The 22961-nt window shown below is 38.5% G+C and overlaps 1 long non-coding RNA gene across 1 annotated transcript; it reads left to right on the top strand.

Annotated features, from left to right (window-relative positions):
* The first annotated feature begins 3421 nt into the window (after positions 1–3421).
* LOC121077710 lies at positions 3422–22739 on the top strand. Its single transcript, XR_005824265.1, has 3 exons — positions 3422–3497; positions 4424–4568; positions 22586–22739. It is a non-coding gene; the product is annotated as an uncharacterized LOC121077710 (long non-coding RNA).
* Positions 22740–22961: the final 222 nt, after the last annotated feature.

Below are 22961 nucleotides of genomic sequence, written 5' to 3'. Positions count from 1 at the left end.
ATGATCTTTGAGGTCCCTTCTAACCCATGCCATTCTATGATTTTATGATTAAAAGCCCATATTTATTGTGAAAATTAGCCCTTTGACAGAAGTTATCTGACAGGCCAAAGTAGCCTATGCCTCTATCAAAATAAAAAAAATTGTTACATGAGGTACCTCAAGCCTCTCTTTGCTGCTGTAAGGAAGGCTCTATGAGTCGTCAAGTATGTGAGATGTGTCCCTTCTTTTTTTTATGTCCAGAATTTTTTTTTCCAATAGTACCACAAGGGACCTCTACCCAAAACTAGTACTGAAGAGAAGAAACAGGTCACAAATTGGGTTTACAAACAGGTTTGCTGAACTTATTGTTTAAGGCAATGGCTTTACTTAAAATGAAGTCATGATGTCAGTTGCTTAGTATAATGTTAAGTTTTATGTGAAAAAAAGATGTTTTTTTCTTTTAAATTGGGCTTTTGTTTGTAGGATTGATTTCTTCTGATCCTGTTCAGCAGGCATGCTTTTGTATTAGATTTACCATGTATCTGCAGTGCTGACTTCTTCAAGGCAAATCAAAACTAGCCTAATATATATCCAAGTTTCCAGAGTATTGATTGCTCTCCGCTTATTTGTTTTAGCCCGGCTAGTCTCCAGAACTCCCTTTCCATCACCATCATTTACAATAAGGCACAGAGTCAAGCCTATGGTTCTGGAATGCCACTTAAACAAGAACACACCAGGAGTATGCGTCCTGTGGTGGGGTGGGAGAGAAGGGTCAGCATCACTTCTGGCAGCAATTCACTATTATCTAAGCTTACCTGTGTTGTCAAGCCACAACATGAAAGTATTTAATATATTGACCTCTTAATCAGCTTCTGAAATCATGTGTCTGGAAGGATTAATTTAGGGCAAATCACTTTTTATTTTTCAGTATAAATTATACTGTGAAGCTCTGTTTACCTCCTACATGAGTCAAGGCATCACAGGCTGTATGTTTTTCAGGGGCCTGTAGTTTGGTGTTAAGTGGCTTCCTTAGGATGGTGAATCAGCTGACAAGATCAGAGATTCAGCAAATGGCAAGTTATCAGCAAGTCCGCAGATAAACAGACATGCACAGCACTGCAAAGGCCCAGGGCAACACAGGTAAGAACAGGTCCACAACAACAGTATAGTCATACAAGACTAGAAAGACAGGCCCAAATACTTGATGTGGGCTTGACCCAAGAGGTGCTGATTTCAAACGTACGACTTCCTACAGTCCTCAGCAGATTTTGGATCAGTCACTATTTAGGTAGAAAATACCAGAATTGTGAACCAATAATAATCAAATCATAAGGCATTAATAAAATCTGGGGTGCAGAAAAGGAAAAACTCAGGCCAAACTGAATAAGAGTAAGCAAGGTTTTACTAAGATGAATCATTAAATTAATAAAACCTGATGCAGTTCATTCTAGGCTAGAACAGAAAATGGCTGAAGCATTGCAAAGGCTCAAAAGTACACAGCTTTTCCTTTTTTTTTTTTTTTTAATATATATTTTTTGAAGAGGGAAGGGAAGGAGAAATCTTTCATATTAGCTAAGCTAAATTCTAGGAAAAATCCCTTGACCATGCTAGCAAACACGTATCTTTCAAGTGCCAAGAATGATAACAGCCAGCCTGAATTTGCCATGAAAAAGCTCATGCCAAATGGTCTAACTGCCTGGGTTTTTTGTTTGTTTGTTTATTTGTTTGTTTGTTTGTTTTTGACAGGCTACCCTGTATCATCGTAAGGGGAATGAAAGCAGAGAGTTAAGACCTCACCTGCAACACTATGACAATCTTTAGCCCCCCTACTCTGCAGAAAGCAGTGACAGGAAGTGCTGAATCCTCAAAATGGGACCTAGAAGGAGAAAGTGAAAGTTTATTTATTCAAGGGAAGAAAGAAAGGAAAAAATATATATTTAAAATAGGGAAGAGAAGCCTGCAGGAAGACCTTATATATGAGCGTAAGCTGCAAGGTGGGAGAACTCTGAGTGGAGGAAAAAAAAAATACCCGGGAACTGAGATGTAGAAGGGGAAAGAAAACACAACAAACAAACATATACACAAAATAAATCAATCAAATCAAATCAAATCAAATCAAATAAATGTAGATTGAAAAAAAGACCTAGAATGGATTATGAATTTCTAGGAAGGTTGTAGTATCTCTGTCACTGTAGTTTCCAGGAAAAGTTAGACCAAGGTATGTCAGCAGTGACCCTGGCGCAGTTCCATGCCCTCAGAGCTGGAGGCTCACTGAGGTAACTGAGGCCAGGCCTGGGCCCGCTCTGGGCACAGCTCCACAGCCTCTCATCAGGCATTAACACCTCCCAACACCCCCTCAACGCCCGTCCCCTCACGCCAATCCCCTCACGCCAATTCCCCGTGCCCAGTCCCCTCAGGCGGCCCACACACAAGCGGCACCTCAGGCAGCACCTCAGCCGTGCCCCCTCCTGCCCCAGAACCCCTTTGTGCCCCACAAACACTCATTTCGGTCCAGAAGTGAAGCCAGCTCTGCGTGGTGAGGTACAGAACCAGCCCTGCCCCTTCAACGGGGCCTGGCATGAGCCCCTCATGGTGCCCCTGTGGCCTGCACCTCAGAGAGCGCGGCTTGTGTGCAGGGTGTCACGGTGTGGTTGTGTAATGTGGCAGATCTGGATGGAGGGGGAACCGAGCGAGTTGGGGAAAGGAAAAGAAAATGGGATTTGTGCCCCTGGCTGGGTGACGAGTGGCACAACACTGGGCAGATTGTTCTGAATGTTCCTGAGCTGTATCTTCCTGCTTCTGCGGCTGCGCCTTTGCTGCAGGTGTTTCCTCACAGGTGGAGGGAAGCTTTCTTCAGGCACTGTCCTCCCCATCCCAAAACCGGGCCCTGGCAGCTCCTGTCCTCCCAGGTGTAGGGAACCAGGCTGGAGAGGTGAAATTCAGCCTCAGCCAAGCACAGTCAGTATTGCACCTGCATCATGTGCTTTAGGCAATGGACTCGTCCTGTTTCAACTTTACATTGTGCCTCTGGAATTAATGGAACAATTGAATTGTTGCTTGTTCACTTTTACAGTGCAAGTGCGAGCAAAACCTGGGCTTTAAGGGTGTTTAAGTGGACTTGAGTTGTGCTTTGCAGGTGTGGCTATTGCTGCTGGGCTCTTCTTAAAGCTGCCTATCTATAGTTTTTTAGAGCTCCAGGTTTGAATTTAGATTGAAAATCTTGTGACACTAGATTTACAGGCTGCAGAGACAGCTCTAAAAGCTGAGGAACCAGAAATAATTGAACACTTATTACACAGGAATCTCATCGCTCTCAGTCTGCGCAAGCCAGACATTTTGAAAACTTGGTGTTGGAAATCTGACTGCACCTAAGGCTTTTGAAATATTGTAGATATTACTAAGGAATGTTTGCTGCCCTGAAAAAAAAGGAACAATTACTCATATTTTACCACAATGACACCTACAGAACTGTGGAAGCTGTAGCTTGTCCCAAAACTGCACAGTCAGTAATGGCAAGGGTAAGATTGGAAAATGGAGTCCTGTATTTTATAATATGGTAAAAAATATTAAACGGCATTTTTGTCTCTTGTATAGTTTGTCTGTTTCAATATTAATTGCTAGCATCCCAATAAGAGTCATTATCTCAGCTATGTGATTAGATCTTACTATATCTACTGGAAAAAGTTTAGTACATTACACTTAGCCATTTCTCAGTTTGGTATGAGAAAACTGACATTTCTTGAAATGCTATTCTATCACAACGTAAAGGGATTTGTTAGATAGGAAAGATTATGTCAGTGCCTGTATAAAGACAGTACTGCAAACCATCTTCTACTGTGACAATAAGCAGCAAGTACCAATGTGTTCCTCTGTGTCTTAAACCAAGCAGAGATATAATATCTAACATGACTGAGGTATTTCAGCTTTCTTATTTGTTGCCAGGGCCAGTTTCTGAGGCTCTGCAAGGATGATCCCCTGATCAATTAGGACATGATGTCCAAAACCTGGAAGCCTGCTCTGTTTCATTTCAGATTGGTTTTTAAATGAAGTGCAGTTTCTGAGCTGCAGGTTTAGTTAATTCCCAAAGTTTTTTCCTTCTCTGAAGTCTTAAAGCTAAATGTGCTTGGAGTATCCTTAACTACTGGAGTAGTCCACAGAACTGAAGATCTCATATGTGACTGTACTTATCAATTTGTATTTTCCTTACAGCTCTCCCTTATATTGAGATAGGCCTAAGATTTGTGTATTGCTCCAAAAAGCAGTGATACATGTATCCAAACAATACTACAGGAGACATTTGTGTTTTAGAGATCAATGGACTTTGACATTTCTTTTGATTTGGGTGGGGGGTAACTGGACTGTGCATGCGTATTGGAAGTGGGATGGAAATGCTCTATGTATGTCAAATCACCCCTGCCCCTAAACCCAGTTTCTTTGTTTTCAGGGACCAGGCGTGTAGTGTAGCTGCCAAAATGCCGCAACAGACAGCAGGCTATGCGTGTTCACAGCTGCTGTGAGGCAGGCTTTTCCAATTACAAACCCAGTTCCAGCTGATCTGCCGGGCAAGCTTTCTTCCTTTAGGTGTAAAGGTAAGAGTCATTAAATAATACTTTGAAGAGCTATTATGTAGATAATAAGGCAGTGCTGTTCAAAAGCATGTTCAAAGCAAAACTCAATACAAGAAAAGCACGTGATCTTAGGAGGTTGCTTTGAATCTTACTGCTTTACAGCTACATTTGTACGTGATGGAAGAGACAGTAGACTATGAGAAGAAAAGCAGCAGCTTCTGAGCATAGTGGACTTCTGAGTTATTTGATTTCCCTGTGTTCAGGGAAATGGGGCTTTATGACACAGAGATTTTTCCCCCCAGAGTTAACAATGAGGCAAGGCTTACATTTCTGAAGCCAAGAGACAGGATTCCAGAAATATTTACAGTATAGATGTGATAATCATGCTTTGTTTCTCAGGGAAAATGCAGCAGCATTTTAAGTAGCCAAAAGACTTTTAAAACTTCCTGCTAGTCGTGGGGCTTCAAGCAGAATTCCAGTTCAGAGTCTTGATACATGACAGCTCATGGGAAACAAATCTGAGTGGCAGTTTCCCTCTGTTTGTCCAGAAAAATGGCAAATTACAGAAATAGAGAAATAGAAAACTACAGAAATAGAAAATATGTAAACTTCAAGAAGGTGAAGTGTTTGGGGGCTATGTTTGATTTTTTTTCACTGTTGTTTTTTCTAATTTTTTCAGACACTTTTGTCTTTCCTTGCCCCAAGCAAAAGTAAATTTGAGCAATTTATTCCCTCCCCTACACCCTTTACTTCTTTCTTTCCTTTTCTTTTTCTGTCCCCTGTAGTGAAGACAGGTAAAGCCACAGACTAAAAGCAGCCAAGCAAGAAGAGAACAAATTCTTGAGACCAAAACATGAAAACAGGGACTTATAAATTATGAAAGAATAATAATAAACGAGAAGCCAGCCTTAAGATTTTGGTGGAGTAATTATTCAACATGGAATGCAAAGGCAAAAGGAAGACTGATACCAGCTGGAAAAGAGAAAGCTTTAATATTGTGGCTTTAAAAGGAGTTTCTGTGTGTAAGACTTGAAATTTGCTATGGAATTCTTTCAGAACAAGTATTTAGTTTTAATTAGCAGGGTGGTATCTTGGTTAATGGCATTCTTTGAATTCTTCAGTGGCCATGAAATGCTGAGGCCTTATTAAAGAAGAACATAGGGGAAAAAAAAGGAGCCACAGGAGAAGAATATACTTTCCCCATTTCCTAAATTGAATGTTCTAAGCTACATGTTCATAGCTTTCAACTTTAAAATATATTGTTAATTGAAAGAACACAATGAATGTTTATGGAAATGCAGTGGCGCATTCAGGGGTGTAGCCCATCTTCTCAGGTTGTGGATACGCTGCAACCAGCATTGCTCTGAGCTTTGAGCTTTGTTACAGCGGTGCAGCGCCTGCACACAGTACCCAGCTGACCTGAGAGTGCTTTTTACAGAAATATCTTGGCTAGAACTACTTCATGCTTTTGTGAGTTTATCAAATAAATAGCTAGAAAATACTTCTAAGCCAACATAAATAGTGCTGTGCAACACTGATTCACCTCCTATTTTCAATTAATGTAGCTACATAACAATACTTGTATGACCTCAATCTTGTTTTAGAAAAGGAAGAATATTTGGTATGAAGCAGACCTGCTACTACATTGTGTAAATACCTTGCAGGGTCTTTATACATGAAATACATGTACAATGTATAATAGCTACAATGACTTAGACTGGTGGTCCAGATAGCTCAGTATACTGACTCTAAGAGTGGCCATAAGCAGTCAAGAGAAGAAAAGAAAGTCAGCAGTCTCCTTAGAGATCCTAGAGGAGTCTACATTCAATATGCAAAATACTAAACACTCTCTGGTAGCCCTCCACAAAGCTGAAGCAACCACATGCTTAGGTTACTCCCAATTCCCGCTAATGCAAATATCAATATAATTCAAAGCTTCTGTCTTCTGGAATTAACAGATTAATTTGATTAAATGAATAAGAAAGCATCTCATGTTACCCCTAACTGTAACACATTTAGTATTTGCATATGGTTTGAATGAAGGTTGTCAAAGTCATGCAAACTAGAAGTTGAGAAATCAAGTTTCTGAACAGATAGAGATCTTGAAATATAAAAGGTGATACAGACTTGGTCTTTGCTGAAATTTATATGTTTTTCTGTTTAGAGCTTCCATAATTCCATCAGGAAAACTTTTCTGACAGTTCAAAGAGAACTTCCAGTAACACATTCCCGTAGTCCTCAGAAATAGAAACAAACTTGTATCACCCATGAGATCTAGTTCTTATGTTATGTATACACTCAAAATACACATAGTAAACTGAATAAATAGCTCTATAATAATCTAAGTGGTTACAGATGGCACTGCAGTCTTAAAAGGGGTTATGTCTACTGTTTTGTGTGTGGTTGGGTTTTTTTGTTTGGTTAGTTTTTGTTAGATAAATATCATATTCTATAGTTTATAATTTCAGGACATTTCAAAAGTAGTTAGACACAGTGAATTCCAGGGAGAGATGACAGCCCCAATGCTTAAAAATACCCATTTTACAGTTACATTTTTCCCCTTCAGTGCTGTTTGTCACAACTGTGTTGGAAGTCTCTATAATATACTCCTTTTGGACTCTGGTCCAAGAAACAGACTTTTAAAATTAATTTTAATACTTGAAAAACTCCATGACTTTCTATTAGGGAAAGTAGCATAAACACAAAAATAAAAAAGAGAAAAATAGAGACAAATTGAACTTGTATGTCTAAAGGCTTCCTTATATCTCCCCACCAAGACAGGTAAGCCTGATAAGCACTCTGTTCTCCTACTGCCCATCTCCCCTACTCTACTTCCTTAAATATTTGCAGGTACAAAAGCAGTGAATTAACAAAATTATTTAAACTTAACAATGGGTTAATTAGCATCCATATAGAATCTTAAAACTGGAGGTAAAAAATAATGAAATATATAAATAATAAAACGACTGTTCCTTTGTCCTTATAGTCAAATAAAACTTGTTCTTCTATACACCTGAATCAAGCCAATTCTGTGCTATGGATGGATTCTTTGTATGAGGACCTAAGGGTAACTAACTTGTAGCTAGCTGGGATTTTAGATGCATCAACTATTTAAAACCCATAGCAGTTTGTGAAAACAATACATTTAAAATCTGATTGTTGTGTTTTAAATGATAAACTAAAAAGATATTTATACCCTATTGAAATAGTCTAAATTCTTGTGGACAGAATTTGAAACATGCTTTTAGATTTAAGATACTCAGAGTTCTGAACAGAATAAATTCATACATTTACTGTTAGTGTGAAAACATGCCAGTTAAAAGATCAGTCTTTTCTTTGATCCCAGAGTCCATTCTCACTAGCAGATATTCTCAGAGTACTCTCCTCAGGAGATGGGGGCCTTTTATTATCATTTCTTGCTATAACCACTACACAGGAAAAAAACAAACAAACAAACAAAAAATGCTTTCTTCTTTTAGTCCTTCGAACTGTTAGGCTAGACTTACAAGTGTTGAACGGTTACTGCAGAGCATTAGTTCAGCAAAGCCAAGAAGCTGTTACTTGACTGTTGCAGCCCTCTTTCAACACAATATAAAATATTCCCTTACTATTACATGAATATCTCCTATGTTAGAGCACACGTTCAGACTTTGAGCAAGTTGCTCCCACAAGACTGCTGGGAAAGGTTCCCTCTGCTGACACTCAGAAGTTTCACTAGCTTCCTTTGTTTCTCTAAGGGATTTTATTTTGTTTTGTTTTGGACAGAGCTCCTAGCTTAGCAGATCTACTTCCTGAAAGACTCTAACCCAGTAACTGTACTTCCTTGTCCTGTCCATCTCTCAGGAAATGACTGCATTTCAGGAGCTGTTAACCCCCTGTTTCCAGGGTCTTGTGTATGATCTCTGCTTTCCTATCCAATGGTTCTGCTACTTATTTTCAGGCACCTGTGCTTTAGGTATGCTGTGCTTTCACCAGAAAACTTCTGCAAAAGCATTAACCTTTTTTTTGATACAAGTTGAGATAATATCCAGGGAACGCTGAACGATGTGCTGAATACTCCAGCTCAAGAATAGAACATTGTTAGGGGAAAAACCAGCACAGGTTTTTATATTTAGACTAAGTACAAACAACGAAAGGAGCTCTTTTGACACTTGGCTCTCTAGATATGATTTTAGGATGGATAGCTCTGGTACACTGCTTTTCTCCTGAAAACACCACATTCATGAGTCCCATTGAGGAATTGTTTCAGTTTGTGAGTTCTGCTAGTAATTTTCCAATATCGCGTCAGTAAAAATCTGCGAGAATGACCCTTGGCTTAGTAGGGTTAATGCTTTCCTTTACACCTGTGCCTTCTGTCTTTAAATGTGATTCAACCTCAGAGGTTTTACAGAAGTCTTCTTTTTTACGAGAAAGGCATTAAAAAAAATCTATGGGTGTGGTGAGGCAGCCAGGGAGAAAGCATGCAGTGAGTAAATCCTGATATAAAACATAGACTTGAGTTCCTTTTGATTTTAGGGGTTTTGCTAGTTTATTGATTCTATTTAAAGCTACAGCAGCTAAATAGAACCCGCTCTGGGCTGGGTTCCTGAGCTACCTCATCTTCCATGAGTAAAGTCTGTTCTGGTTGCTTGGTTTATGTTGTCATCTAATTATCTTGTAGATTTTGAGAGCAAGAGTTACTGATCAGCAAGATTAAAGAGCCATTAAACACTGAGAAAGTAACTTGCATACTAACATTGTTTGCTATTGTCCATTTTTTTGGGTAGCACTTGAACCTCTTTTTCTTCACTGTAATTCAAAATCATGATTAAGCTGCTGAAAATACCCCTCTCACATGTAAATTTTGCTTTTGGACCGGTGCATTAATTCAACAGAATCTGTTGTCTGAAGACCTTAAACTCCTCCCCCCCCCGGCCCCAGGCTGTTAATATCTGAATTTCGGACTGAAACAAGGAGCTTAATAATTGCATCCTACACCTGCTGGAATCAGTAGAACTTTTCATAAAGATCTCACTGCTTGCAGAGCTGCATAGTAACTCATTCAGCATATCCCTGATATTTAGCAGCAGATGTCAAAACTTCATCCCAGTCTTCATTCTGCCCACAGGGGGGTTTCCTCCAGTTGCTTTCACGGTGCTTGCCTGGTGCACAGGTAGCATAAGATCTAGAAGTTCATGATGAAGCCTTTTATTCAGATTGCTTGGAGTTGAGTCTTTCAAAGTAAAGCCATCTCCCTATGTTTTTGCAAGCAATTCTTAGTTAATTTTACAGTCCAGTGAGGCCTAGATTTTCAGCTGTATATTTTGCTTGCTTGTTTGTTGTTAAGGAGGACAAGCTGTAGAATCTCTTTTATTATGGGAGAAATTATTGTCTGATCTTCTAGAAGAGCAACCTTTATTAATATGTCATATTTGATTTGTATTGTCCAAACCTGTGTTTAAAACGTGTAGGGGTATTGTTTTTTTTAACTGTTATACATAAATTTTCACTCATTTTTATGATACTTCGAGAGCTTTGACCCACAGCCCACCAGAGGAATCTCACCTAAAAGAGAGATCTCCCTGTGTTCAGTGGGATGTCCAAAACAGTTAAGATGGGTCCTATGATTCAGAACAGTATATTGGAAAAAAATTATATTGAAGTACGTATGCTTTTCTGCAAGTGCTTTATTGCAAGCCAACAAAATATTAACAATACCCATATTTTATTGATACATACATTCTGTATCTTTTTAATGTCTTGTGAGAATGCATGGAATGCAAGGCATACATTACAGCGTCTGTATCAATACTGACATGACATTATATTTTATGTTGCCATGCGTCATATTAGAATGAAACTACTGACTGCCAACTCCATGCAAATTATGGATTTTTGGAGAGGAGGGGTCTTGTGTGAATTATGGACATTATGTTTCTTGTTTTAGAGGTGCCGCTTATTGTTCTATTATTGCCTAAGTGACAGTGCTGTTTATGTAGTTTGTACGCCACAGCACCTGCAAAGAGTGCATCAGAAGACAAATACAACTGATGTAGGTAGTAAATACAGCCTTGTATAGGGTATTTACTGCTGTGTTAAAATTTGTGAATACAGTGCAGTGTGCTTTTCTCAGAGAGGAGAGCAGAAAGGTGGGAAGGTTTGGAAACTTCTGTAATTTGATGATAGTAAGGGAATAAGGAGAAAACAGAATTTATCTAAAGCGGGAAATGAGGAGGGATGGACTCTCCAAAGACACTGAGTGGGTAGTTGAAACACACCTGCTAGGTGAAGGCATCTGCACTTTTTCTTTATGTTGGTAGCAAGGCTGCATTAAATCTTTCTCACTGAGGCAGAAGACAGCTTTGCGAGAAAAACAGGCTACTGCATTCTTCAGTTTTCACCTGTGTGTAAAACTACTGCGGTGCCCGACGTTTTGCTGAGGGTTAATGACTCAAGGAGCAACCTGTCTAAAAAACAGTGTGTCTGGAAGGGCCCGTGTGTTTGTGGTCTCAGCTTTGAGAAGGGTTTGCTGCTGATTACATCACTCTTTTGTCAAATTCCAGAAGGTGTGTTATGGCTTGGATGTCTGGAGCAGGAAAACAGAAATGGACATCAGAAAGTTGCTTTAATTAATAAAGTTCTTGCTAAGTTTCCTATAAGAAATGAAGAAATGCAGGGAAAGAAAGCTTTCCTTATTCAGAGCTCAGTAATTTAGACACAAATTCAAATTTGCTTGTCTAAACTTCAGGGGTACAGCACTAAAACGTTCTAGGAGATAAGGACACATTTGGGAAGATAGAAGGGTTCACAGGCTTGGGCATTAGCAGGAAAGTCAGAAAATTTGCTTTCTGCTTCTTGACTTTGTAGTTGATTTTTTTCTGCAAGTCACTTCATGTCTCTGTTAGGGCTGGGCACTCTTTTCATCACCTGCTTGCTACTTGTCTGTCTCAAGAGGATCCTGGTATTTTTCATAGATGGTGAATACATATGAAATAAATGAATAGAACCAGAATCAGGCCAAACGTTGGGCACCAAAGTATAAAGTCAGGCTGTTTGGACTGCTGTGTGAACATACTTATGAATTAGGTTTCAGGATGAATTAATCTATTCATTTATCTCAGGTTTTTAGATTCTACCTGCCAATGGAACTTTCCAATATCGTCTGAGACTTGCGGGATGTTGTTGTTAAAAAAGAATATCTTTTTGGAAAATACTTGTGCAGGCAGCATATGTTTTTAGTGTACGTTAAATATTGCAATGGTTAAATTGAAATGAGGAACAGGCATGCAGCACCATATTGTTATTTGCCGTGAAGTGATTTAACAAATGTTTGAACAGCTGTTGCTGAGTAGACCCTGTTGATGTAAGTAGTGTAATCAGGAAAGCTGGTGTTTTGGTTGTTTACAGTAGAAAAAGATTAATCAAATAATTCACTGCTTGGATATGGGACTCTATATAAATATAGAGTTAATGTAATTTATGATAAAGTCTGTCAAGTCCAGCATTGCGTCTGTAGTGATTTTTGTTGAAGATACATGTTTCTCATGTTCCAGAAAAGATGAAAGGATTTTGGCTAATCCAGCAGTCAAGCCAGTGGAATTGCCTCAGAGAACATCAGGACAGTTGCTGATCTTTATATTACTTATCAAAATTCTTCAGGTTCCAGAAATGGACTGTCCCTCAGCCATAATTCTAGGGACCAACAAAGTGGCCGCCAGACAGATTGATCATTTGTAGCAGAAAAATAGAATTTCTGTAGATAGCACCATTTGCTGTGGAAATACTGTGTTCTGCACAAATATTTGTATACCCATAAGTTCTTTGTAGTAATGTTGTAGGGGAAAGAATATGCAATTTATATACAGTAAGGAATGCAGTGAATCCATCCTCATTCTTTTGGTATGTTCCTATGTACTGCTTTCTCACCAGGAAAGACAAGTGTAGAAGAGTCTTAGGAAATTAATTGCTTTCTTATGGGCTTCACAGTCACTTCTTATGGGCTTCATTGAAGGGAGAGCTGAGGTGTGATGCCAGGGAGCCGCTAGTGTTTATGCTGTACAGCTTTGTATCATAAAGGCATTTAACATCTGCAATGAAACACTTTTGTGTTTTTGTTGTTGTTGTTGTTGTTGTTGTCTTTACACTACATTGCATTGCCTTAGCCTCTCAGAAGTTCTTCAGGCTTTTTACAAAGAAGAAAATACTTAGTGGAACATAAAAAGGACTTTCTTATATTAAGGAAAAAGACATAGTGAGGTATGCTTATTGCCAGACTGATTTTAAAAGAAAAAAATCCTTTCCAGGAGAGTTAGAAGTGACTAAGATGCCTTTATTGCAAGGAATGCTATGTAACAATAAAACATTCAATAAAATTTATATTGCTGCTACAATAACTAAGGCATGATATTTAAATAAAATATCACTACTTTTATGATTGAACACTGTGATATGAGTTAACAACCAAAAGGAAGGATTTAACTGGATTTCATTTCTTCTGAAGGATAAAGGCTGTCAGGTTGTGTATGGACAGCTGTGAGGGCATTCCAGGTAGCTGATTACTTGAGAGTAAGGTGAAGCAGTGGCTGTAGGTGTGAGGCATTGTGCTGCAGCTCCTCTAATGACATGCAATGTGTCTTCATAGTTACTCTGCTGTGGAGGGCAAGCCATCAGAAATTCATACTTTGAATTAGCTTTGTTTAGCTTGATGGGTGAAAAAGTGCCTAGAAAGAGACTTAGTCAAGGGATCTTGCAAGGCAATGGAGGATGTCAAGGTGGGCTTGAATACAGTCAGGGAGGAAGCCTGTGCTGCAAGTCTCTTGTTGGTATCGACTTGGCTAGTTTAAAAACACCTCTGTGTGTTCTTTTTGTTCCTTTTTTATAGTGTAAGTAAATTCCAAGTAGGAAACCTAGTGAGATTTGTTCTTTGACTTTGTGACTTTGGTCATTGGCATTTTCAATCTGTGTTAAAGATTTTTGTAATTTTCTTTTAATGTTCCCAGTACAACCTTTTCTATTTCACCTTTTCTCTTGATGACTGCATTTAAGAATATAAGCTGTTTTAATTAACACTTGGTCTTAATAATAAGCCACAAAACTGGTCACCTAGACAATCAGTGGGCAAATAGCAATATTAAGGTAAGTGATGATGTGTTTGTCTTGATGAACTTTAATGGTAGCAATTTCAATAATTCATTCAGTGATAGGTACAAGCTACCCTGAAGATAATGAATCTGCTTTCAGCAAGAAATGAGAATAGACTGAAAAAAAAGCAGTTGTCTTAATTATGATAATTATGTTAATTTAGGCTTTAAGTAATAGCAGACTTGCACTTTATATGTTTAATATTTCAGTTAACTACAGACATTAAGGAAAATGAGACATCTCAGAGATTCAATCTACCATTTGATGTAAGAAATGCTAAAAAGCTTTCTGGGAAAAAAAGCAATATGAAGAAATCAAATGCTGTGGGAAATGGGTTGTTATAGCCATCTCTCTCCCAGACTTACAATGTCTTAACCAGGGGAAGAAGATATTTGCAGATAAAGCACTGGAGCCCATTTGTTTAGAGTAGCTGAGGACCTGAGCCATTAGTTCACTGGAGGCTGCATCTTCCACTGATCCAACCTTCTGAACAGTTGTTTTAGCTACTGTCTTATGAAGTGGTGAGAGTCTGAGTCTTATTGTGTTGAATCTCCTTGGAAGGATTAGGGCAAGCTCAAGGGTATTTCCTTTCAAATCAAACTATAGACAGACCTTTATTTGCAGTGAAGTGTCAAGTCTTAATGGATTCAGAAAGAATATCATCATCATCCTTTGTGACTCTGTATGTCCAGTTGTGCCTAAATTCATTGGAAATTGTTTTGCTCCATGGTATGGAGTAATGGTATTTGCTTAGCATTTGTATGATTTCCAAAGCTTTGTTTTCAAAGCAAAAGAATCTTCACATTCACATTTCTTTCCTGCACAAAACAGAATGAATCTTTAACCATGATCTGTGAACTGATGGGATACCTGACTCTTAAACATAATAGATTATATCCAGAAATCTTTATTTCCTTAGTGCAAATACAGCCTTATTCTGTAATTATAAAATAGACTTAAAGATAGATAATAATGCCCCAGAGACGTATAGCCATAATCTCCTAGGAAAAAAAAAAAAAAAAAAAAGGCAGTTATTTGTTTATGCAGTGTGCAGTGTCTAGTTCTATAGAATGAGAACTATGCTATGGTTGCAGATCACTCACAGAAAACCTCATTCATTACTTATAGGCAAAAAATAAACCCTTTCTTTCTTTCTTTCTTTCTTTCTTTCTCTTTCTTTCTTTCTTTTGTTTGTTCGTTTCATTTTTAACCTAGGCAAGCAGCTGTCTTCCAAGCACCAACCTTACATAAGATGCTTTCTGCATACAATATTAAAAGATGGCAATTCTTAGTATAATACTATCACTTAAACCATAGTAGGTAGTTCCTCAGCTCTTAAAAGTACGAAAGTCAGGGGCTATAGCGAATGCTGTGGCTATTGAAAAGTGAAAACCAATTATCAGTGTCCATCTAAGCGATTTCTGACCTGAATTTCATTTTGGATGCCTTGACTGACCAGTATATTCTATCTGGCCCTGAATATGAAAGAAAATTCTTGTTATGGGAATGCCAAAATGAAGCAAAAGAAAGTTGACCTGTCTTTGCCACTCCTGTACTAAGATCAGACCATGTTTGGGGTGATTACTGTACAGGAATTTAAACTCAGAGTGACTCAATTGCTTTCAAAAGCCTTATGCCTGGAGGAAGTGACTATGATGGGACAACATATACAGACTCAAGAAAAGAGTGTCTTGTGTCTGAAGTGTCATATGAAATACAAAGAAAATGAGTTTAAAAACAGTTTGTATTTCAAGTCTTGCAAGGTACACCAACCAATTCACTCAGAAATTTTACAATGCAGGAAAAATGTGAGTGCTGGGCAATTTTATCCAGAAAAAAAAAATAATGGAAAAACTATATGCCATTATTCTCTGAACAACTTACAATAACCTTCACAAGAAGGACAACAAAAACACTGAGCCTGTGGCTGAATTAAGCAGGTACTTCATTTTAGATATCTTGATATTTGCTGGTACATGAACCAGAAACATCAGGTAATGAAAGAAAAGAGGAAATATATAAATTGCAGCACTAGTTATTTCAGGTTTGAGAGGCTATAACTTTTATGAAGTTCTATAATAACCACAGTAAAAAGTATGAATTGGTATTTGCTGGAATATACCCCAGATTCATACATTTTTTAATCTGTCTAGCTATTTAGAAGGCCCTCTGCACTACTATAGTTGAATTTCTCAGAAACATTAATTGATTTTATCTTCTCAACCCTCCTGTGAGGTAAGAAAATATAATCTCCATTTTGCAAATGATGAACTAAGAAAGTATGTGACCTAAATGACTGAAGTCAGAAAGGAAATCTAGGTTTAAGGCAAAAATTGATCCAGGCAATCCGAGACCATCCTCCAGCAAAGGACATGCTGTACAGGACATGTCCTGCACCTGCAGTGTCACTGTCCCCCACGTCTCCATTTAGGCTGGGTCATCTCTTCAGGGCAGGCTCAGAACTGCCCTGCCTTTTCACTGACTCACCTGGAACTGTATTTCACATTGCTCCTTGGAGTCAAATTGGCTTGGGTCAGGCTGTTTCCACGTGTAGGCAGGAAGTATTACATGCTGCCATTTGTGCAGGCTTCTCCAGCTGTCTTTAACTAGCTCGTTCTAACACCCATAGCCATGTAGCCACACTACCATGGAATGCCAACGGATGGAGACTGCTTTGAAATACACCCCTAGTAGTGCCTGTGTTAATGAACTGCAGTTATGATAGCATATATGCCCTCAAAAATCATTTTTAGGGAGGGAGATGAAACTAGTGAATGAGGCTTAGATGCATTATCAACTGTGCAACAAATCAGTAAGGAAGGTTTGTGCAGTGACTGGGCAGTTCCACAGCTGTGATGGTGGCAGAGGATGTCATTAATTTAATTCTCTACCCTTACTACACCCCTCAGCTACCACACCATGACCAGTATTGCTTTACATCACTCTGTGTCAACTGCAGCCTGATTCTCTGGCATGTTCTTCCCCAAGCAAACCCTGCAGTTCCCCTCAGAGGGCTTTTCCAACACAGCCAGCTGCTATCTATCTTGGTCTCTAATCTGTGCTATAATGCAGGCCCATTTTCCAGGCAGTGTTTACTGAAAACACAGGAGCGTGCCTGGCTCCCTTAGCCATACCTCCTCTGACCCTCCCACTCCCTGGCAGGCAGCACGGCTATGGAGGTCAGGCTGCAGGACTCTCCTCCTGCCTTTGAGAGAGCAGGGAGTAAAATCAGCAACCCGTAAGCCCATTAATCCTGACAGGTTCGTGGTTGCTCTGTGTGAGGTTCAGAGAGTTCATTGTGCTTACAGCTAGTCAAAGTGGCAGATAATAAGGCAAACAGTAACACAAGTGAAATCCTCATTAGAGATTAAACTGTTACACTGCAGGAAAGATTCAGGATAGGAGAACACAGGGCAAGATCAAGGCTTTCACTGAGATTAGTCATTTTAAAATAACATTTCTAAAAAGAGCAGAAAAGAGATAATGAACAAGGTCAAAAACAATGAGGGATAATTATGAGGTTGATGTTACTAACAAATGATAGTGGAGAGCAGAAAGGAAAAAACTGACTCTTACTGTAGTCCTTTGTACTAGGAAATGTACAAACCTTTAATGAGAAAGCACATAAGAAATGTAAACTTCCTTGTATTTGCTGCTGTAGCTTAATCATAGTTAAGACCCATATGTTCTGTGATCACTTACACTCATGATTCTGTAAGGATGCACTAAAGTTTGGGGAGTGAAAACCATCTGGTGCTGCCTACATCAATAGTTTTGTTCCTGTTTCCTGACAACCAAGATCATGGCAAGTTAATTAGGGACTTTGAATAATTTTTTCTAAATTTCATTGCAGCTTGTTCTGAACCAATCTACCCCTTCCTATCCTTCTTAACTTGATAGGTGACCTGTCTTATTTTAGGGACATGAAGAGCTATATTATTGTTTTTTCCTTACTATATGATTGAACCATCATCTGGTATGAGAAATTCCAGCTGGCACCCATCATCAGCGTACGTCCCACTGACTGTACTTGGCCACCCTTTTCTCTGGGAATTGAAGGGGGCAGAAAGGAAGCAGGTGGAATGATTTTTTTCTCAACCTGTGAAATGTAGGCTGAACATTCATGCTTTAAAAGAGGGCTTTTAGGAGCCTACTCTACTCTTGTTAGAGCCAGTGGGAACTCTTTCGTGTCAGTGGAAGCAAGACAAGATTTCAAGTTGCATCTTGTGTTCTGCATATTTCCTGTCTCCAGAAATTTGTTACCATTTATTAGAGATCATGATAGCTGTTAGACTTTTTAGTCAAATAAGACAAATACATCTCCATCCTCTCAGAATAAGATTACTGAATAAGCTACATACTTATTCAGTAATCAGCACAATTTTAAAGTTCATAAGCTTTGTTTCTTTAAACATTTGGTGTAAAGGTTAGGAGCAGTGGTCTCAAAAGGAGACAAAGAACCACAAGAGTCAGAGTGGACAGGAGCCACCCCACAGTCACACACGAATGCCAAGGCTCTTTTACTGTACAGACCTGTTTAATGTCTGGTGTCAATATGCTTGGGCACTAGCAGGATATTTTTGCATATGATAGTGCATGTGTTTTTTCTACTAAATCTGTCTGGTAACAACTTAGGAGACAACTTATTTTCCTCTTAGCATTTTGTTTTCTTGTCAGCAATTGAGCACAAGGAAAAATATTTGTTCCAGAAACAAACAAACAAAAACACCTTAAAATATACAGAACTATTTTCTGACTGTCACAACTTTACTCCTCTTTGTTGTGTTTCTTGGGTTGCAGTTAGAAAACAGACTAGTTTCTTGTCGAGGTTTCAGCTCTACATTGCTTCAGGGAGGGAGTATCACAGCTTTTAGATGTTTTTCTGGCAACAAAGGAAAAAGAAAAAAACACTGCCCTACTGCATGGCTAAAGGAAAAAAATGATACTCTGTTCTCATTTGCTACAGGTGCTAACAGAAGGCTGTGAGGAATATGAATGACAGCAACAGTGAAACTCGATATGAAACTCAAGAATATGGGCACTTTTACTTAGAGCAAGTGAAATCATTAAATATTGATCAATATTTGTATAAGGAGAACTAAGAAGCTCAGATTAATGTAGGGATCTATTGACTAAGATGCATTTTGAAGTGATACTGAGAAAAGTTATTTTAAAACACAGTTACCTACAAAACCGTATCACTGCTCTGGAAATAAACTGGTTGTTCTCAACTCAAAAGCAGTTGCAAAGAGGTTTATTACATGAGAAATGTGTGCAATATAACTAAATAGTTAGTTCCTTTGTTGACAGGAGTTCTGGTAATAAATGCCAAGAACTTGGACATGTGTTTTTTTCAACCTCCCTAAGGGGGTTTTCAGAATTAAGAACTTGTAGCAACTACTTTCTTTTCTGTTCGAAGCATCTTTAGATGGATGAAGTGGTATTCACGTATTTCACTTAAGGAACAAAATCTCTAGACTTGATTTAAATAGATAAACAGATAAATAAATAGATAGTGATAGGATTAACACTAAAACGCTTAGATCTTGAACAAGGTAGTGGGACAAAATCCTTTTAGCTTTTTCGTCAGCCTTGGTAATATTCACTTTTCTTGCTGTTCTCTTCCATTTCTTCTTCCTCCTACACTGTAATGAACAACATCTATTTTAGACAGAAGAAATTTGCAGCATGATAGGCAGAACAACCTTCAAACTGCTCCACACCTCTGAAGATCAATGGACTGAGTAAATGGTCCAGTATTTGTTATTTTGATTTGGCTCAGTTGAACATTGCCCTTAATATCTGTCAATTTCTTGGAAATGAAGAAAACTTGTTATTCAGAACAGGAAATCATAGATACCATCCCAGGAAATGAGGTAACTCTCAGTATTTCTTATTCAAGTGGAGCATGAATCATTTGCTGTAGGATGATGAAAATACAGGAAAATACTGACTGAAGTTGAAAGCAATTTGTAAGAGAGGCTTGAAGTTTTATGGCATTGGAAATGTTAAATGTCTGTGCTTGCTCATTTGAGATCACTACATGTAATGAAACTTTTCTGAAACCCTAAAAGCATGTGGGACACAGAAGTCCACAGTGGTGGTGCTCACACCCAAACCTGGCTGCTCGCTCAGTGTGGGCCCGGTCAAGGCGCAGTAGCAAACTCTACCTGGAGAATCCTGCCAGGCCCTACTTCTGTCCCCCCTCCACTTAGTAACAACTTCCCCTAACTTACAGAGTGTAAGAGTTGGATTTTTTTTTTCTTTTCTGAAATCAGTTCTCAGAGAAATGTTTATTCTTCTGAGTAGTGTACCTGATGCAAAGGCGCATGATATACTGATACTGATGCATGTTCAGCGTTTATTAGTGCAGGTAGGTGAGGAGGAGTTAAAGGTTTTCATTTCATTTTCTTTGTCTGAAAAGAGCATTAAATGAGGATACTCAGATCTTTTGTATATATATTTTATGATACAGTTTGTGTTTCCCCCATTATTTCAATTTCAAGCTTCAAGATAAACACCAGGGAGAGAGTGATTTTAGAGGGGTGAAAAAGGCAGATGAATTGGATTTATATCTTTGCTGTAAAATTTGGTACTTAAAAAAAATCAAACTGTGAAAAATGCCAACAGTAGACAGTCTGTTCTGTTATTCAGAGGTAAAAGATAAAAGATAAGCCTCTTGGCAACCAGAAATCCATTTCAGCAGCTTCTGAAGTGTCACAGACTAGTCTGTAAAGACATTTCGTAATAACACTGATAAAGATCATGTAGTATTGAACTGATCTGCAAACATGCAAACACAGACTGAACTTATGTGTGTCATTGTGCATGTGTATTCATGAGGATTTGTGAACAAGTGGAAGGACAGCATTTCAAAAATTCTGTAGTAAAGTAAGAGGAGTTTATTGCTCATTAACTTTCTTCCTTTTTTTTTCTTTTTTTTGTTGGCTGTTTCCAATTTTCAGCATGTGAAGATAAATGAGATCTTAGCAAAAAAAGTTTCTGATTCATCAATATAGCCATTACAGGGGAAAAAAAGCAAATAAGTAACATTTTGAACTTTGAGGTCTAAGACTTTATAAAGGAAAGGGTACAAAAGACAGTGCAGCAGTCAAGTCAGGAAAATGGCAATGAATTTTCAATGGTGTGCTTGGCTTCCTTTTTCACTGTCAGTGTCTTATTCTGGAATCTGCATCTTATTACTGACTGCTGATTAAATTATTCAGTGGTTATTTGAAAGTTGGCAAACAGATTTTCTCTAAATCTAAACACAATTATCACAAACATAGGAGTGGATAGGATGGTGATACGAGATGCTTTCTCATTTAAGCAGTAGCTCCAGTCTACCAGACCTCATACTGTTAAGTTACTGGCTATTCTGCCCTGTTAGAAACATGGTGATTTCACGTGTTAATAGTACCTTGGATGTAAGATGTAAATCTACTTCTTAAACTGTGTGGATGTAGGCATTTTTGACAATGCTTCCTATTTGTTAGGGCAGAATAGGCTTTCACAAGAGAGAAAAGTTTGCTCATAAGGAAACAGGATAAAACAGCCAATAAACAAATGGTTTGCTAATAAAGTCTACATTAATTTGTAATGTCTGAAAATGTCATTTTTTTTTCCCGATAACTTTATAAGGGCCCTGTCAACTATGCTTTTTAGGCTGTGACTAGCAGTGAAATCTATGTGATCATCAACAAGAATAACAAAGTACTTGGGCTAGTTTTAATTGAATATTTGTGGCATGTCATAAAACACAGGATAATTAGGATGCTGTTGGTTGGGCAGAATTGAGTAATTTTGGCAATACTTGATTAAGCTTTGCAGAGGAGACGAAGGGCTATTGCCACTTAGTGCATGTGATGGCACTGTGATTAATGGAAATAGGAACCCTGGTATGGAAGGAGCGTCTTGGGCACTGTTTCTGTTGTGAGCTCAGAAGTAGGGACTGCTTAATAGTGATGGCAGGGTGATAACTTCTACAGCTTAAGGGAAGGAAATCTTTTCCCTGCTTTTCCAGTGTCTTGCATAGGTCCTCTCTGTTTCTGTGTCTTCAGCCCTGGCATTAAATTCAAATGCTAGGTCTTCTTTCAAAAAAACGGTTAGTGGAACCAATAATAGCTAAGTGACCCTGTTGAAGTCAGGTCTGTGATGTTATATATATCTGTCAGAATTTTCCTGGAAGAATGCAAATTTACAGTAAATGCAGCACTGAAAGCAAAAATATTGTTCTGTAATACATTTCTGCACAGGTCAGCATATTAAGTTGGTACATTATGAAAGCCTGGCAGCAGAGATAGTCTTTCTCAGTCTCTTACTCATTTTCCAGGAACATAAATGAAGGTGATTTCATGTTGAATAAAGAATAAAACATTTTTATTCTCATTTCTAGACTCTAAATAATTATTAAGTGCAGTACAAAGACTGTGAGGTAATTAGCTTTTCAACCCAGTATTGACCAATAACAGAGTCTACAAATGGTGGGAATTGCGTTAATGAGAAGTTTGCAAGAGAAAGATTTATATGCATTCATCATATGCAGATTTCATAACATGAGATTTTGTGTTATGAATAGAAGCTTTGAGCCAGTTACTAAGAAAATAATGTGGCTACAGTATGCAAGAATTTAGCCATGGAGGAATGAAGATTATATTCTAGGTCTCAATTTTGAGTTTCTTCTGAATGGCTTATCATGTTGTTCTTGCATGCAAGCTGTAAATTCAGGTGATCATATCTATTCAACACATTCTAACTCATCTTCATAGTTCCACAGTCCCAAGCTACAAAGCACTTTTTTTTTTGCTGTACATTGTTCTTTTTGTTTGTTTGTTTGTTTGTTTGTTTGTTTTTCCCTTGCTCTGGGTGTCAGCTTGAAATCATCTAGTTAGCTTGATCCCTGTTCTGTCTTTGTATAGGAAAAGGAGGAAGGGGAATGTAAAGAAGGCGTAATGCTCTGCTGCCTCATGGAGCACACCTCCTACAGAGTCCTAATCTCCAAGGACAAAAGCTGAGAGCATCAAGCCAGGTCAAGCTAAGATGCTTGGCAGTCCTCCTCCATCAGCCATCAGATAACATGTTTGTATATAGCTATCTGTGATTTAACACATGGGTATGCCTACTCTGCTTAACTTTGTCATGTAGCCCATCGATAATGGGGTGGGTGTCTTGTTCAGATAAAGAATACTTTTTCTGTTTTACATCAGTGGGGACTACTCATTGTCCTGGCTAGTGGGAGGAATAACAGAGATCATTTGCCATGCAATGCATGCAGAGATAGGCAGGACAGGAACT

Source organism: Cygnus olor, chromosome 14 (assembly GCF_009769625.2).
Source record: "Cygnus olor isolate bCygOlo1 chromosome 14, bCygOlo1.pri.v2, whole genome shotgun sequence".
NCBI lineage: Eukaryota > Metazoa > Chordata > Aves > Anseriformes > Anatidae > Cygnus > Cygnus olor.
The sequence above is the reverse complement of the archived record's forward strand: the minus strand, read 5'-3'. Positions and strand labels throughout refer to the sequence as shown.